The following is a 17,027-nucleotide window of genomic DNA, read 5'->3' on the forward strand; positions in this document are numbered from 1 at the left end:
GGACCAAAATGTAAGACCAGATACTATAAAACTCCTAGAGGAAAACAGGCAGAACACTCTGACATAAATTGCAGCAATATTGTTTTGGATCCGTCTCCTAAAGTAAAGAAAATAAAAGCAAAAACAAACAAATGGGATCTAAATTACATAATATAGTTACTCAGGTCTAAAATGAGAAAATTATATAAAAATTATACATCAGTATGTTACTTCCCTACAGAGCTTCATTGAAGAACTTCCCTGCCCTCGTGCTCCATTCAAATAACACTTTTGTAGTGTATATTTAAATGATCCGTAGATATATGTCTATATGTTATAGTTAAGTGTGCATGTATGTTATGTTATATTATCTTAAATTACTCTATTTTTCAATTTCTCTTCCTTTTAAAACAAAGTTTCCTTTAGAATTCTTAGGTTTCAAAAGCAAGACCTGCTCTAGTTGTAAACATATGCCAAAAAGGAATACACAAGCCTGAAACAAAGAGGCTTACACACTGCTTCCCAGTAGCAAGAACTTTCTAGTACCACAGCAGTCTGTCTTGGAAAAAAGTCTTTTTGATTGTTTTGGTCCTTTGCTCTTTATTCAAGATTGATTACTACCGGATCTTTCCTAGGGCGCTGTTCACAATGGTTTTAAATGACTCAAGCTTTGGCACCCCCTCACTAAAGTATTTGCTTTAGTGAATTCTAAATTTCTCTTACAGAGACTACAACTGTCTCGGAATCAAACTGCCTTCTGTAGTAATTACTGAGCACATGGTACAACAGGAGTCCTTGACATTCATTAAAAAAAGTGCAGCGGGTGGGTGAGGAAAAAAAAGAGTAAGAAAAATTAATCACAAGAAATTAGCATGTTTAAGTAAATCATTATAGTGCTCAGGAAGAAAGGTCTGACAGAGACACTCAGAAGGAATCAGCCTCCAGGTTCAGCCAAGTTGGAGTTTTGCTTATCACTTCTCATTCTTCTTATACAGGCTGACGCACTAAACCATTTTTCCTTATATACTTGCAGGAAGGTCCATTTTTATTAGGGTTCCTTCATTTTAAAATGCTCTCTGATGCCATGAGAACTTGATTAAATTGCTACCCATTCTTAAAGGGAAAAGGAGTTTTAATCTTCAAGGAAAAAACAGTGATCATACACTTACTGCAATGCAATATGCTCACAAAAACCCAAGCGTTCCACAGTCACAGGAACCTGAAGCTTTGCGACAGAATTATTAGCAGGTAAGTTGATTTTGCAGAATGTTTACCTGATTGAATGGCTTTTAAACAACACTGTAACACAATATTCTGGTCACATAAAATTATATGCACAGCTACCCTCCATATAAACAGCAATATTTACTACTCTCCAAATAAATGGTACTGATAAAACAAATAAAAAATATAATATGGGGCCTATATTATTTGTGAATTCATCCAAAAACCAAAATTCTTTAAAACTTTTTGCAAAAGTACAAACTGTGGGGTTTTTCCTCAATATTTTACCTTTACTTATTTTTCTTTAAAAGGGCACCTCTTTTTTCAGTTCAAAATGAGTTTTTACTTTACCATCCCAACTCAAGTCTTTTTATAATGCATTTTAGAAACTCATCAGAGTACAAATATTTATTTTGTTCTACAATGATGCTTTCTACATTTATCAATTAATAATTTGATTCTTTTAGCAAGCAGTTATTGAAGAAATCCAAGAGCAGTACCAGGCACTATGCTTTTTGAGCCATTATCCTTTTGGATACAACATTTATTTCTATAAGGAGTGTTTTAAAAAATATCTTATTTGTGTACTACTGTATGAATTAACTTCGATAAACTGAAGTATCTCATATATTTACTATTTTAACATGATACTGAGATTATGATTCATAGTTTTATCTCTATGGTATGAATGGCATGTATTCTTGTCAGGGCTTGAACTATTTGATCCATATGTTCAAATATATTAATTCCATAGACAGATTTTCTTTTGGTATAACAGAGACTGCTAGCAGTTTATCAAAATCTTTGTCTTCTTTTTCCTCAGCACACAGCAGGATTACATCACCTAACCTCCCTTGCAGTTAGATGTGGTCACATGACCCAGCTCTAATGGAATGTGAGAAGACGTCATATGTTCACTGCTAGGTCTCACTTACACACATTTCCATGTGCTCCTCCTTGGTCTTTGCCCTTCTACCAGCTGGATGGAGACAATAACAAAGTCACAAATAAAAGGAGTCTGGATACCTAGTTGACTATGAAGAGGGAAGACAGCTTCCCAACCCAAACACTAAGCTAGGACTGTTAAATGAGCAAGAAATAAAGTGATAACACACTTCTGAATCTACTTGTTTTAGCAACTAGCCAATCCTAACTAATATAGTTGCAGAAAAGTTTGAAGAACTATATTATGAGATTAGAAAAAAAAAAGAATGAGACTAATAGAAGCAACAGGGTTAAATGAAAGAAATTTCAGTAACTATCCTCCATTTGTTGCCTACACAGCAAATCCCGACAGCACTAGGACAGTCCATGGGTGTTGGAGTGGGAGAAGGGAGAGAGTCAACTTGAGGCAAGAGCATTTCCTGCTGCTCTTCCTAAATTACCTTCTTCATGCCCCTCACTTTTCCTGGTATGGATGGTGCCAAGAGCCCAGCCTTCAGGTTGGTCCTATTCAAATGCCTGCCTTGAGGCCAAGGTGGAGACAGAATTTGCAATCATTTTCAGAGAATCTTAGGACAGTTTGATGGTTGCCAAGGACAAAGTGAAAGCACTGCCTTTCCTGAGATGATAGAAGACTTTACACCTGGTCTATTTCCTGTCTCCATAGTCCTTCTTCATCCTCCCTTATTGTCTTCACTTTATCTTAGAACAGGTGGCCCTTGCTTTTGTTAATATTAATATCTCCACTTGTTCTTTAGCAGATCTTTTCCCACCTCCTCCAAAGCTTTGTTTCCTTAAATATTCCCTTTTGGAATCACAGTGTCAGCTTCCTCCTTCCTTCTGACTATAAACATACTCTTTTTTCTTATCCACAACAAACAAACAATCACACACACAAGAGAAATGACAATTAAAAAACAACTACCGTCATAAAACCTATTTTGTAAATCTGCTACCTTGGGCTAGAGCTCATTTGTTTTTCACCTCTTTAACCCCTCATTTATATACCACCTACTCACTCTTTCAATCATTATTTACTCATTATTTATTGTTGTTATTAGCTATTAACAATTTGTTCAATATTAATTTGTTTCACATCGAATAGCACGTTTCTGGAGACACAAATATGATGAAGACAAAACTTTTGCCTTTGAGGACTTCACAGAGCTGGGGAGAAAGACAGATGAAAATAATTACACAGCAAGATGATTTTTCTGTAGTCTAGATACACTTAAAGGGCTATGAAAGTGCCTCCTCCCTCAAAAGGTACAATTAATACTACTTTTCAGGCTGGAGAAGAAAGCTTCATAGAAGGAATGACATTTGAATTGAAAAGACATAAGCTTTTGTAAGCCAGACAAGAGGAAAAAGAGTATTTAGGCAGGAGTCGCAGAAATAACAAAGGCAATAAGTAATGTGAGAAAAACATGGTGTACAAGGAAATAATTAAGTTGAAGAAACAACAAGTAGTCTGCTGTGGTTAGAATGAAGGAAAGGCAATTGAGTAAGAGACAGGGATTGGAGATTGTCCAGAAGTGGCTACTTAGAGCCCTAGTTTGAAGGGTCTTTAGTGAGTTTGGACCTTTATATTATAGAAAAGTTTTAAATAGGGAAAAGAAGCGATATTATCTATATGAAAAAGTCACATGATGGAGAGTCAGGTTATACAAGAGTCAGGAAGAGGGAAGCTCATCAAAGGCCATTGAAAGCTTCAGGTAAATGTACTGGAGGCCCATACTGAGGGTTAAGAGAGTCCCGCACTTGCATTATGAAGTACCTCAGTGACCATAAAATAATTTTCCCTCTTCTGCTTAAGCAAAAAGTAGACTTATTGACTTTGACTCCTTCCCCAAATTGACTGAGAAAAGGCTACTGCAACAGGTCTACAGAAATTTCTAAAGGCAAACATCCAACAACATTTGGCTTTTAAGACCTCCCACAGTAAGCCCCCCTTATTAAGTGACTTGTAGTCATGGCCAAATAAAAGAACTAAATGCATAATAACTATTACTTATTCTAAGCATTAGAAAAAGTGCTCATCAGCACCCAATTTTTGTCTTTTCCTATCTCCATCTGGCCAAACTGTTAAAAGGCAAGACTTAATAACAGCACCCTCATGAACGAGAACTAGAGCCTTTTGCAGCAGGTGGTGCCCACCTCTGCCTACGGAATTGCAGCCCAAACAATCTGCTGGGAATTGCAGAGAACTCAGTAGAATGTGCTTATGACTCAGCCTGTTAAGTAGGAGGACTGTCATTGTTATTTTAACTCCTGCCAGAGTATGTGGGCAATGCTCCCTCTTTCTGTCTTGAGTTAACCAAGAGACATCCCTCTTCAAAACCTCACCCCAGAATAGGTCCTTGCTCAGTTAGAGCCAGAACAGTTTGGGGTCTGGGTATGACTGCCAGCTGATAGTGCAGATTAGAAAAGGCTTTCATAAAGGGAACATCTGATATCCTAATTTACCAATAGAATTTTATTTTTAGAATGTTTAATCTGCCTTTAAAACTATTCACACAGAGTGCCACAGACCAGAGCTGAATGCTGATGAGACAGTAATCAGCACAAGTCAAGGTACTTATTTTCGGAAAGGATGGTGAAAATACCAGGGTTTCTTTCTCTTTCCCTTAACTCTTGGGGTATTGTGGTCCTCCTGTTTGTCTTTCTCTTGCCAAATGTTCTCAACAGTGTAAACGTTCATCAAGTGCTGCTCCTAAGGAATACTGTAAAAATGAAACCAAAAAATCAGCCTATTTTACAGAATATTGTCTTAAAGGATAAACTTCACCCATTGATGTATGATGAAAAGATGTAAATCTATTCTGAAGATAAAGCAAAATCTAAGCAATGTCAGGTTGTGGCAAGTCTTAGTATTATGTAGACAAAAGACGGTGTGGAATAGGAAAATAAATATGTTCTGCTTTCAAAACGGTTTTCTCATTTCCACTCAGCTAATTTTTCTCTGTGTTTCTGGTGCTATAAATTACGATTCAAGATTACATATCAGTAGAATAAAATTTTGTCATAATGCTATAAAATCATGTGTCAAAAAGATGCAGGAAAGCTCCTCAGCATTCCAGAAGCGAGGGACTCTATTAAGACAAACTGAAAGAATCGTGAAAAGGACAACAACCATCACTGGTGTGCGTGAAAGATAGCATGTGTATTCCAAAGTAACCTCTCTAGGCCTTCAAAAAGTGAGGGTCCACCAAGATAGAGACACCATTCTAGACACAGCTCAGAACATAGTCTCTGCCCTCAGTGGGGAAAGAGAGGATGTTGAGATGACATCAGGGAGGTAGAAGATGTCAGCTTATATAGCACCTTCCTGGCCACAGCAGGAGTGTGGGTTTTCTTCTGACTATTAAGGGCAGTCATTGGTGGATTCTGAACAAAAGAGTCATATCAACTGATTTATAAAAGATCAGACTATGTGAACAATACATTATACAAAAGCAATACTGAGCACAGGAGGCTACTGCATTTGCTAAAATGAGAGAGAGTAGATTCCAATGATACAGGTAAAGACAATGAGAAATGATTAGATTCTGGACAGAGATGAGCTTGTTACTGCTGTTATCTGAAATAAGGCTTAAGAAGGTTAAATAATATGCCTCTAATAGGTAGTGAAGGCCAGAAATAAAGCAATCGTCAGGGTCGTTTACTACACTTTAAATGTCTACATGGGACTTTTGTGTCAAAAAGATGCTGATATTCTATGAAGTAGTCAGACTTAAATGTTGGCGAGATATAACAACCTTTATACTAAGAACTACATGTATTAGGTTTGAAAAATTCAATTCTAAATTTTACAGAATTAGTAATATTAGCACATAATTATAAAGATTTTGTCATTTACAAAGCATTTTCACTCCTATTATCCCATTCAATGTTAGCACAGCAAAATAGAGATATCTAACAGTCACATTTATGATATCACTGAAGTGTCAACTACAAATGGGCACTCGCCATTGGCACTTGCCATCTACCTCTACAAGGATCAGATCAGGTACTGCAGCTGCTGATTTTCAACACCCCCTGAAAGGAGTTCGGGGTGGACAGCAGAAAGGAGGCACTCTGTGCTCCGGGGCGGGGGTGGGGGGTGGCGTAAACAGGCAGAACAGGCCTTCAGATAGTTAGATATTCTCAGGAGCTGATTTTATGAGCCCAATTCTTATATATTCTCAGATCTAGAAAAGCAGTAAAATCCTTCATGGTGACTTCTGCTTCCCGTGACTAGCAGTAACCTGCACAAGACTAGCAGAAACCTTCTGTAAAAAAATATGTGCTTGATTGCATGTATTCCCCCTTCACCAAAATCACGTATATACTGACCTTCCCCCCTGCCTCCTTGGAGCGGTTTCTCAGAGCTATCTGAAATGCTGTCTCCCCGGCTGCAGTCCTCATTTAGCCCCAAATAAAACTTAACTTACAACTCTCATGTTGTGCATTTTTTAAGTCGACAGAAGGAATCTTTGCCATCCTCAGTAGTTTGTTTTCTTTTTTTAACATCTTTATTGGAGTATAATTGCTTTACAGTGGTGTGTTAGTTTCTGCTGTATAATAAAGTGGATCAGCTATACGTATACATATACCCCCATATCTCCTGCCTCTTGCGTCTCCCTCCCACCCTCCCTATCCCACCCTTCTGGTTGGACACAAAGCACCAAGCTGATCTCCCTGTGCTATGCGGCTGCTTCCCACTAGCTATCTATTTTACATTTTGTAGTGTATATATAAGTCCATGCCACTTTCTCACTTCGTCCCAGCTTACCCTTCCCCCTCCCTGTGTCCTCAAGTCCATTCTCTGTGTCTGCGTCTTTTTCCTGTCCTGCAGCTAGGTTCTTCAGAAGCATGTTTTTTTCTTTTTAGATTCCATATATATGTGTCAGCGTATGGTATTTGTTTTTCTCTTTCTGACTTACTTCACTCTGTTTGACAGTCTCTAGGTCCATCCACCTTGCTACAAATAACTCAGTTTCATTTCTTTTTATGGCTGAGTAATATTCCATTGTGTATACGTGCCACATCTTCTTTATCCATTCATCTGTTGATGGACACGTAGGTTGCTTCCATGTCCTGGCTATTGTAAATAGTGCTGCAATGAACATTGTGGTACATGACTCTTTTTGAATTATGGTCTTCTCAGGGTATATGCCCAGTAGTGGGATTGCTGGGTCGTATGGTAGCTCTATTTTTAGTTTTTTGAGGAACCTCCATACTGTTCTCCATATGGCTGTATCAATCTACACTCCCACCAAGAGTGCAAGAGGGTTCCCTTTTCTCCACACCCTCTCCAGCATTTATTGTTTCTAGATTTTTTGATGATGGCCATTCCGACTGGTGTAAGGTGATACCTCATTATAGTTTTTTGTTTGTTTGTTTGTTTTGGGGGTACGCAGGCTTCTCACTGTTGTGGCCTCTCTTGTTGCGGAGCACAGGCTCCGGACGCGCAGGCTCAGTGGCCATGGCTCATGGGCCTAGCCGCTTCGCGGCATGTGGGATCTTCCCAGACCAGGGCACAAACCCGTGTCCCCTGCATCAGCAGGCAGACCTCTCAACCACTGTGCCACCAGGGAAGCCCGTCATTATAGTTTTGATTAGCATTTCTCTAATGATTAGTGATGTTGAGCATCCTTTCATATGTTTGTTGGCAATCTGTATATCTTCTTTGGAGAAATGTCTATTTAGGTCTTCTGCCCATTTTTGGATTGGATTGTTTGGTTTTTTTTGATATTGAGCTGCATGAGCTGCTTGTATATTTTGGAGATTAATCCTTTATCAGTTGCTTCATTTGCAAATAATTTCTCCCATTCTGAGGGTTGTCTTTTCATCTTGTTTATGGTTTCCTTTGCTGTGCAAAAGCTTTTAAGTTTCTTATGTCCCATTTGTTTATTTTTGTTTTTGTTTCCATTTCTCTAGGAGGTGGGTCAAAAAGGATCTTGCTGTGATTTACATCATAGAGTGTTCTGCCTATGATTTCCTCTAAGAGTTTTATAGGGCCTGGCCTTACATTTAGGTCTTTAATCTATTTTGAGTTTACTTTTGTGTATGGTGTTAGGGAGTGTTCTAATTTCATTCTTTTAAATGTAGCTGTCCAGTTTTCCCAGAACCACTTATTGAAGATGCTATCTTTTCCCCATTGTATATTCTTGCCTCCTTCATCAAAGATAAGGTGACCATATGTGCATGGGTTTATCTCTGGGCTTTCTATTTTGTTCCATTGATCTATATTTCTGTTTTTGTGCCAGTAGCATACTGTCTTGGTTACTGTAGCTTTGTAGTATAGTCTGAAGTCAGGGAGCCTGATTCCTCCAGCTCCGTTTTTCTTTCTCAAGATTGCTTGGGCTATTCAGGGTCTTTTGTGTTTCCATACAAATTGTGAAATTTTTTGTTCTAGTTCTGTGAAAAATGCCAGTGGTAGCTTGATAGGGATTGCACTGAATCTGCAATCTGCAGATTCAATCTGCATTTTCACAATGTTGATTCTTCCAATCCAAGAACATGGTATGTCTCTCCATCACTTTGTGTCATCTTTAATTTCTTTCATCAGTGTCTTATAGTTTTCTGCATACAGGTCTTTTTTCTCCTTAGGTAGGTTTATTCCTAAGTATTTTATTCTTTTTGTTGCAGTGGTAAATGGGAGTGCTTCTTTAATTTCTCTTTCAGATTTTTCATCATTAGTATATAGGCATGCAAGAGATTTCTGTGCATTAATTTTGTATTCTGCTACTTTACCAAATTCATTGATTAGCTCTAGTAGTTTTCTGGTAGCATCTTTAGGATTCTCTATGTATAGTATCATGTCATCTGCAAACAGTGACAGTTTTACTTCTTCTTTTCTGATTTGGATTCCTTTTATTTCTTTTTCTTCTCTGATTGCTGTGGCTAAAAATTCCAAAACTATGTTGAATAATAGCAGTGAGGGCTTCCCTGGTGGCACAGTGGTTGAGAGTCTGCCTGCCAATGCAGGGGACACGGGTTCGTGCCCCGGTCCGGGAAGGTCCCACATGCCGTGGAGCGGCTGGGCCCGTGAGCCATGGCCGCTGAGCCTGCGTGTCCGGAGCCTGTGCTCCGCAATGGGAGAAGCCACAACAGTGAGAGGCCCGCAAACTGGAAAAAAAAAAAAAAGTGGTGAGAGTGGGCAACCTTGTCTTGTTCCTGATCTTAGTGGAAATGGTTTCAGTTTTTCACCATTGAGAATGATGTTGAATAGCTTGTTTTCTCTCTCTGGGTAGATACTGTGTCTTCCTTACTTTTCTAACACCAGTCCCCTCAACTCCCATAAATGAATCCTAATAATATTGGTGGAATAAATGAAACTGCAATTTAGGTATCAAACAGGTTAAGTTTTCCCCATTCTTTTTCTGGTAGGAGTATAGCTTTGAAGTCTGAGAGAGATGAATTTGAATCTGGGCTCTGCAATCGCTATCTGATGGTAGTAAGTTACCGAATATATATTGGTCTTGATTTCCCATCTGCAAAATTGCATTGCACCTGTGACCTGCAAGCTTGCATCAAATCTTACAGGTACTCATATTTGCTCAGCAAGGGTTAGTTAATCTCTTCTTTCTCTCCCAACTCCGTCAGAGTAGTTATTTACTCCCTTCAGAAAATAAAATTGTTATGAAATATTCTATGTCTATAAATATTATTATATATTGATATTTCTTTTACCTTAAACGAATTGTAACATTAAATGTAGTGATAGAGAAAATTAGAAAAAAATCCTTTTATAAAGCTTCTCTCATGATTTTTGAAGGGCATATGAACAGATAACATGGGCCAAACAAAAGTGTTTTTCTTTTATGTATCTTTCAAATTTCAAGGGTAGTATTTACATTGTTTTTGGGAATAGTCAGTATTTCACCTATGGGGAAATAAAACAAATTTCAATATTGTGTTTAGGCAAAAGCAGTAAAAAATACGAGTACCATTAGTTAGCAATATCCTTACAGCCAAAAAAACAAAACAACAACAAAAAAATCTTTTCTAATAGGAAAAAATGAAACAAATAGAATTGGCATGATATCACATATTAAGATAGTTGGATCTCTTATATAGAAATCTGGGAGAAGCTTTGAAAGCCATACTTAAACCATTTTAGCATTAAACCTTCAAAATGCTGAAAGTTGTTTAGAAATAATAGTTAATGATACTGAGCACCAGATGATTGAAACATTACAATGAGTCAACTTTACCACAGAGTGAGTCAACCAGATCTTTATGTATCAATATGGATGAATCTCTAAATATAATGTTGGGTGAAGGCAAGGTGCAAAAGAATATCTGCAGTATGATGCCATTTATACAAATTTTCAAAATGTAAATGATTATACGGGACATTGTTTCATATATATGTCATCAAATTTAGGACATCATTAAACATAGGAAGGTTATATCATCTTCAGGATTATGACACATTTTAGGAAGAAGGGAAAGGTTTATTTCTTTAGAAAAGATTTCAACAAAGCTGAATGTTAGCATTTTTTCAAATTCATGTGGCTGATACTCAGGTATTTCTTATAATATTTCCCATATTTCACTTTGGAAATTTTGTAAGCTTTCTTGATTAAAAATAAAATAATAAAGAAATAATGAAAAGAGAAAAGTGCATACAGCTATAGTGGATTTAAGACTGGATATTCAGTACTTCCAGTAACAAGAGATTACATGAAAATGCAGCCTTCATGTCCTAGAATAAGAAATCATTCATCTGTACTCTTTCTGAAATATTATTCTGCTTTTATCAGAGGAATTTTGAGTTCAAAGACGTAACATGAAAGAAAATATTCTTTCTGCTTGTAAACTGAGCTAAAGTGTACACACTCCTTTAGTTACTCATGCAACAACTGTAAAGTAACAAGTACAAACCTAAAATAAACGGTTCCCTGCCATCTCTTTGGGTAAGTGCATTGTCTTTTTTTCTTCCTTAATCAGAGAGAACCAACTCAACACAAACAAGAATCTGATGACTAGGCATTTCTACCACAACTAGCCTCACAATAATAGCTGGGCTGACATTCTTTCCAGTGCCTTGATCCCAGATCCTAGGATACAACCTTGGGTGAACTTCTATACCTATACCTACCTACCTCCTCTCTCTCTGCCTCATGCCCCTAATCTATAAAAGGAGCACCCTTATATCTACTCACAGGGTTGTTATACAGAATAAATGGTTTAGTTTATGTGAAGTAAGTCATGTAGGATCACAAATGGCACATAGGAAGTGTTGAGAAGACACTATTGGTATTGTTAACCACAGCAGGAGAGACAGGCTTAGTTCAATCCTCACTTCAGAGAAAGATTTTTTCATTCATTTACTATGAAATCATTCAAAGCATTATGAAATGCTATTTTAATAATCCTAAGTCTATTAGCTGTAGAATGCATGTATATTTTTCCCTTATCAAAATGAATTGATACTTATTTAATAAAGTTTTTTTAAAAATGTGGTTAACAAAGGTTTAGTTTCCACAATTGTGGGTTAACTCTTTTATTGTAGAGAGGATAGGGTCTTACCTACTCAAAGAAGTAGTAAAATGGTAAAGTTTGTTATATTGTGTTCTCAAAGGGTTGATAATATGTTCTGGTTTCTTTCTGTAAAAAAAAGAAGTTAGGAAATTAATAATTTAATCTCTGATCCATGTATATCAATTACATCATGTAGGTCAATACTAAATTCAACTCATGGCTTTATTCTTATATTGGGTAACTGAGACTATGAGATAAATTTCATGATGGTTCCTTATAGTCATACACTGAACTAGGTCCTTTTCTGAGTGTTTCGAATAGAGAAGTGAAAATGCTAACTGTTGCAGATTTTTTCTTATTTTTTAGCTTCACTCCAGTGAAGCTTTTAAAAAGAAAAAATAATATTTTAAATTGTTTTCAGCTAATAAATAGTAGGCAATTGTATTCTCTCCCAAGAGAATATATTTGTCCTGGTAAATTGTTAATTACATCCAGTAAGCTTTAAAGCACTGGGCCTCTAGCCCAGTCTGCACTGATTCTCTACAGCACAGGATGGAAGGGAATTTTTTAACAACTAATTACATTTTCTGTCTAGAGTACTAAACTTATTTTGACATTCAGAATCCTAACAGTCATTCTGGATTAGTAGTTCTGCTTAGAAATTCCACTAGAACAATACAAAGTATTTCTTACTGAAATAAACACAATTACTAGAAGGCACTAGCTTTGTTTTGTACCTTATAAGCCATTCAGGTGTACTCGCCCTCAATATATGAGTGTATTAAATGAAAGGGGCAGAGCTGAGCCTCATTTTTAAGTCCTGCTCTCTTACAATAGATGTCTAAATCTACACATCACTATGTGTCTCCACCAAGGACTGTGCGATTTTCACATCTGGTAAAACAGACCACATCCTGTTCTCAAGGAAGATGTTGCTCTACTAGTAAGGAGACCTAAGAGTTAAACTGAGAGCTATTAATTCTTCTTCAAGACCCAGAAGGAAAGGCAAACTTGGAAAGACATAAAGCAGGTGCCTCAGTTCTTCTCTGTGACGCTTCAAAGAAAAATGTGTATATGGATATGAGCAGACAAGGTTTTGATTCAAAAGTGACAAACACTGACTGGGCCAGGACCTGTATTAAGTGCTTTTACATGTATTAGCTTACCTAATCTGTGAGCATCCACATACAATGTACAGTAGCAAACAAATCTATTAACGCATATTAAAGATAGAAAGGCTTAACATTTAAAAAAAAAAAGAAAATTCTGCAGGCAAGAAGAAACACAGTAGAATTTTTCATTCCCTCAAATAACTTGATAGATATTTTAGGGAAAAAAAATGTGACTACCCAGACCTCTGTACACAGCTATTTTTTCCTTTAGTCCAGCTCAGTCGTTCTCAAATTTGGAATATATATAACATTATTATACAGAGTGCTATACACAATAACAAGACTCTATAATATAGAGTTCTATGCACAATAACAAGACTAAAGAACTTTTCTTTTTGCAAATGCTCGATGACTTTTGTTGAATTGTTAATGATTTCAGTAACTGGAAACAACATCAATAAATTAGTTAAATAAATGACAATACATTTGAAGACTAGAATATTTTGCAGCTTTTAAACAGTATCAACTAGCGTTATGAGTACTGGTATGAAAAGATAACCAAAACATAAAACAAATGTTTAAACAGAACGTAAAGTGAAAATAGCAAGTTGGAGAATGCTATACATATAGTAAGACTAAAGAATTTTTAAGGGTAGTTTTGATCAAAAGCAAATTAAACCTCACAAGTTGATTTTAGAACAAAAAGAAAATGGTAAATCAGCTCTGGACCTTGTTCAGAAAGAAAGTTTTTGGGTAATTAATCAATGAATACTGAATAAAATATCATCCTTTATTTCTTCTTTAAGTTCCTTCTTTTCCTTAAATTCTTTAACATGCATAGTTTTTTCACTTCATCTTCATGATTTTCAAATTAATGTGCACACACATGTATGTGTGCAAGTACAAAATTATATATGTGTGCATGTATACTTTACTCTAGTAAAAATAAGAAAAATAGGAATTCTCTAAGAACAGGGGTCAGCTAATTATGGCCAATGGACCCAGTCCATCCTGATGCTGCCTGTTTTTCCAAATATAGTGTTCTGGGCACACAGCCACATCCATTCATTTCCTTGTTGTCTATGGCTGCATTCATGCTCCACTGCCAGAGCGGAGTAGTTGTGACAGAGACCGTGTGGTCCTTTATATATTTACGTATCACCCCAAATATTTACTATCTGGCCCTTTATAGAAAATGTTTGTTTACACCTGCTATCAAGGAACATGTTCGTCATTTGAGTAACACTAAAAACAATATTGAAAAATAATCCCGTCTTTTAAAGTTTTTCCAAAATTTAACTCAACAGTTATATATGAATGAGAGAAATTCCAATCTTAAACACTTAAAAACTAATTTAATTCCAACAGAACTGGAGAATTATGGGCCAAAGGATGAGATGATTATTTGAAAGTTGACCGTGCCCTGCCCAATACCTATTAGTCATAAAAATAATACCCCATTTACCCATCATCCAGACTTTTGTGTGGTTTTTTTGTTTGTTATAAAATTAAAATGACTATCTTTTTTCTAGGCTTTATTTTATGAGAAAAAGATAAATGCCATCTGGGAATTATTATTATTATTTTTTTTAGTTAATTGTTTATTTGTTTTATTTTGGGCTATTTTGGGTCTTCATTGCTGCGCACAGGCTTTCTCTGATTGTGTTGAGCAGGGGCTACTCTTCGTTGCAGTGTGTGGGCTTCTCATTGTGGTGGCTTCTCTTGTTGCGGAGCATGGGATCTAGGCACGCAGGCTTCAGTAGTCGTGGCACACAGTCTCAGTAGTTGTGGCTCACGGGCTCTGGAGCACAGGCTCAGTAGTTGTGGCACACAGACTTAGTTGTTCCACAGCATGTGGGATCTTCCCGGACCAGGGCTCGAACCCATGTCCCCTGCATTGGCAGGCGGATTCTTGACCACTGCACCGCCAGGGAAGTCCCTGGGAATTATTTTTAAAAAGGAACTTATGGCCTATTCCATAAGGCACATAAAATTGAATAGTCATTTTAAATTAACACAGTGCAGTTAGAGGTGATCATTTTTATTCCATACCAAAAGGTTTACATTAACACAGTTTTTGTTAAGAATATTATTTGGCACAGTTTTAGTATTTGATATATTATATAGATGGGCTGCAACACCCCTAAAATAATATTAGCAAACACTTACACAGCACTTATTATGTGCCAGACAATGTTCCAAGCACTTCATATACATTAATTCACTTATTCCTCACAATCACCCTCTAAGGAGGCAACTGTTGTTATCCCCATTTTACAGATGAGAAAACTGAGATCAAGAGACTTTAAATGCCCTTCCCAGCATGACACAGCTAGAAAACAGTCAAGCCTTGCAGCCTTTACAGACCCTGAGAGTTGGTTTTAGATCTTCAACTCTGGTTAACGACAAGTTCAGACATAAAGGCTTTGTGGCTTCTCTGAGAAGTGGTATTTCACCAATGAAAATTGCAGTTTACTGGAAATACTTAGCACATCTATTATTCAGTATATTCAGCTTCTTGAACAAATTGAAATTTACTCAGCTGCTCCATTATTTCTGTCAGGTTTGCTTATGCCACTTTCCAGAGCTTCTTAGAGCTGGGTCTGAACATTGTCAAGAATCATGACTGACACCTGACAAAATCAACTGGTCGACAATGATATTTAAGGGCTGCCTACCCATGATAGAGAACAGGATGTGCACTGGCATCACAAAGTAAGATGTGAATCATTTAAGGAGGAACCCAAGACAAACACTTGTTCAGCTATAAACAAAATCAGCTTTTATCAGCTGGTTACTCAGATAAATAGGACATGCAGTCCATGCACCTAGGCTGCATATAATCCATGTTTGGCTGTGGTATATTTATATGCAAGTTATGTGACACCTATAGGGTTGACGTTAGAATGATAAATTCATGCAGACTTTCAGAATCTCGTAAAGAAAATATTGCCAAGGCGTGGTTTTCCCAACTGATATAAGAACCCAAGTTTCATTAAGCAACAAAGTAATGATGAAACCTTTCCTGGATTGCCAGACCAGGATATACTTTTCATTAACCTTTGAAATACATTCTAGCATTAAGTATCATTTGGTTATTTTTCACATTTCGACAGACTTTGTTAGGTAACCTAAAAGCTGAGATGCTTGAAGTTGCTGGATAATCCTGAATAGCATTTCTGCCGGCTAAGCTTAACCTCATTGGCTAGCGTTAGCCTACTCGGTTAGCTCTCAAATAAACAATATTAACATCATTCTCCACCTCTATCAATCTGCTTTATGAGGTTTTGAACAGTTCATGTAATTCAGTGCACTTGTCCAGGATAACAAGATTTCAACTAAATTGCCAATACCGCTGGGAAAATATCCACAATCCAAGCAGTCTTGAAATAGGAGAACAGCTACCAACATAAACCATTTAGTCGAACATACTACTAAACCATTTCTATTCCCTGAAGGTTCAGAAGCAGTTCATTAGCACTGGTTATTTGTGGGTAGCTGAAAGTCACAGTGAACCAAACTGATAGTTGGACAGATCAGAGAAAAGATCTTCCTTTCTTAGCGCTTTTGCCAAAGTTCTTTTAGGAGAACATTATGTTTCTTGCAAAGGAAACATGCTTAAAAATATACACTGGAAAGAACTAAGGACAGTTAACACAAGCCCTATTCAGAACATATGGTCTCCAGTTGACCAGAGAATCTAGGTAAGATAGACAGTAAGAATTTCCCCTTTTAATCCCCAAACCTGCTACTCCAGGCTATCGCCAAGGACTAGCTGACTGCATGAAGGTGACAATAGAAATTATCTAGTCTTGTCCAAAGAATCTCAACATAATTCAGGGCAGTAAAAATAGGCTACAAATAGGTGAAGGGTAAAGGACTGGATTAGTCAGAAAAGTCAGACAAGTTTCTGAGTCTTCACAAAATAAAGGTTTATATACTGTTCATACAAATCCTGATGTGAGTAGGGTAACTCTCCTGGTGGAGACCCAGTAATCTGACTGTATTCTTCTCATTGCTCAACTAACTCATGGCCTCAAGATTGCTGCAGCAGGAAAGGAAGCCATCTGGAGGGCTGTGCATTGGTTCCTCCATGCTTTAACATGGAAGGGACACACCTCACTGCCTCTCACAGCCTCCTGGACTGAACCAACAACACGGCTCTGCCTCAGTGCAAGGTGCTGAGAAACAGGGAAGACACATGGAGGCTTGCTGAGCAGTACAAGTCTCCATTGCATGAGGGACAAGGCATGATGAGATGCCCAGTGGCTGTTTTAGGGCCCTGTTTAGATTCCT

General features: G+C 37.2%; 1 protein-coding gene across 26 annotated transcripts in view; it reads right to left on the reverse strand.

The window, feature by feature from the left end:
* The window catches only part of MAP2 (microtubule associated protein 2), a 277,955-nt gene that overhangs the window by 93,000 nt on the left and 167,928 nt on the right, over positions 1-17,027 (reverse strand). For 24 of the 26 annotated variants that reach the window (XM_060301895.2, XM_060301921.1, XM_060301904.1 and 21 more), the window contains exon 3: positions 11,668-11,745. The exons of the other annotated variants lie outside the window; for them this stretch is intronic. The gene's annotated coding sequence lies outside the window, so the exon portion shown is untranslated. The remainder of the gene's footprint in view (positions 1-11,667; positions 11,746-17,027) is intronic. 26 annotated transcript variants of the gene reach the window in all.

The sequence above is a fragment of the Globicephala melas genome, chromosome 7 (assembly GCF_963455315.2).
Source record: "Globicephala melas chromosome 7, mGloMel1.2, whole genome shotgun sequence".
NCBI lineage: Eukaryota > Metazoa > Chordata > Mammalia > Artiodactyla > Delphinidae > Globicephala > Globicephala melas.